This window comes from Stylophora pistillata, chromosome 6, assembly GCF_964205215.1.
Source record: "Stylophora pistillata chromosome 6, jaStyPist1.2, whole genome shotgun sequence".
Taxonomy (NCBI): Eukaryota; Metazoa; Cnidaria; class Anthozoa; order Scleractinia; family Pocilloporidae; genus Stylophora; species Stylophora pistillata.
The window spans coordinates 11,038,815-11,041,187 of record NC_142524.1 but is presented as its reverse complement, the minus strand read 5'-3'; positions in this window follow the sequence as shown (position 1 = coordinate 11,041,187).

Below are 2,373 nucleotides of genomic sequence, written 5' to 3'. Positions count from 1 at the left end.
CCAAATTTTGATTTTTTCATTTCGGAAACTTGTATTATATCTTGCTTATGAGAAGATTACACAGAGGCTTGCAGCTTTTACCTGCTGGTCATTTTATAAATTCATGTCTATATGTGGGGTTTGCAGGTGCTTCGATGGAACGGAATCATTGGAGAGATAGATTAGCCTCGTAGGATGACAAATGAAAAGGATAGAAAGATGAAAAATAAAAATTTTATTTTCGTATCACCATGATCCATACTCTACATAGTAAATCCAAAGAAAGCTTTGCGTTTTAAAAAATTATGAGATGCCTGGAGAAAATTTAAAAATTGTCACATATTATACTTGTTAGATGCACCCTTAGGTTAAAAAAATTGAGAAGGGGAGGAAAAAAATTAACAATAAATTCAGCTGCTTCAGGTTTCTGATTTCAAGCACAAGTCCATTTTCATAAGGGTGAATAAAAACAAATATAATATCTTTCTTTCCACATCCGTTACTCTTAAAAACGTATTTTAAATGTATAAGCATCAACAGCCATCTCATTTAATGTGTTGAAAGATTAAGAATTTCTCCCTAGCGGTTTTTAATCGTTCTGGTAATGCTTTACGCCACAACAAACATTGCAAACACTCTCATTCCAAGTGCAAAGTATCCACATATAATCCAGAGGGATTAAGGATAATCCGCTTTCGGTTTTAGGAATTTGTAATCCAGCCGCTTAGACAAAAACTCATGCATTGTTCTTAAGAAGAAAATAAAATGGATTTGTAAATCTAAAGACCGAAAAACAGTTTGATATTCATTTTGAGAAATATGAGGCTCGAGGATAAAAATCTCTCCATAAAGTTTTAATAAAACGCGACCGTCCATTATTCGCTCTAGACTAGTGCCCTAAAAAGTTCCTCTTGAATTTAAGAGTTGAAATCTCATCCATTATTACTGAAACACTTTATTGTTTTAAAAAGTTGAAGTTGAAAAAAGATAAACAATCAAAGAAAATCGGGAGGAGAGCCGTGCCGACAATTCATATTCAATACAGAAATCCTTCTTAGACAGCGAAAACTATGAAATGGCTTTTGGGTGTTCTAGAAAAGAAACAATTAAGTAATTAAGGTTCTGCCAGAGATGAACGTTTCCATAAGTGAGAAATATTTTTCGCTAGACAATTTAGCTATAAACTCAATCTCGGTCTAGCATTAATAGCCGTTGTTTACCGCTGTCAACTCACTACTATTATCAGATGTGTTGTTTGGTAAGCTTTCAAGCATGACTGGTGCCAAAATGGCAATAAGTTGGTGTAATAATGATCTTTGAAAACGGGGAATTTTTTCTTAATGACGGTCTCTTTTCATGATAATTGTAGTCTGATCAATTTTTTATTCAGTCAATTTTTTTTTTCCAGTCAATGATTATTTTTGGTATTTTATACCGGTGAGATTAAAGCGAAAACAGAGTACACAATTCCTTCGGTCGGTGCACTTGCGATTGAAGCACGACTTTATTTCATTCTTGGCCCTGAATCTAAGAAACTTTGTTACCGGCCAGCGCAATAAATCGCAGGCGCCTGTCAGAGTCAGATCTCTTACTAGTATGACACATAAGGTTTTTCAGGGAAGGCCTCTCAATGCACAAAACACACTTACGAGCGAATGAGCGTTGTCACTGCGAGGATTGAACGAGTCAACGTTATCATGTACAGTTTTTATCACCGGAAAAGATTATAGCCATTTCTGGTAGCTCTCATTGCGGTAGCTCTCTCAAAAGTAAGATGCTGCATTTCGCCTCTCTCTTTATATGCTTACCCTTTCTTTGTTCTTCAAGATCGCTGATTCCAAATAAATCCCGTTTGTTAGCAATCTAATTGAAGAGCTAATGGCGGATTTTTTTGTGACGAGCGAGAGCAGAATCAATATTCTATGTTACCCTTGGGATATATGAGATGATAATGCCCCAGGGGAATATGAAAGTAAAGTTCCCTTAGCGTGTCAGTGACATGAATCGAAAATTACATGCTGATAAACCATACTTCAACTTCATTGGCTCATTTCCGAGTCATCATGAACCAGGATTAAGTTTAGCGTCGAAAATAAGGCCTGAGAACGAGGCTAAGTGCGAAGTCGTTCTTACAGTAAGAAAAATATAAATTCTCAAGGGGAATTCTCTGGTCATTTTAACGAATATTTCGTGCTGTGAACAAAATATTTTATTGTTAGTTTCTTGCAGTACTACCCTTTGATACGAGAATTTAAATTCTGCCGTGGGACAGACAAAAACTAAAAAGTTTGCAATGGAAAAAAAGCGAAGACTGGGAAGTTCAGCAACGAGGATACGTAGCACACCTGTTGTTCCGGAAACGCACAAAACAACTTGAAACAATAGAGGCATAAT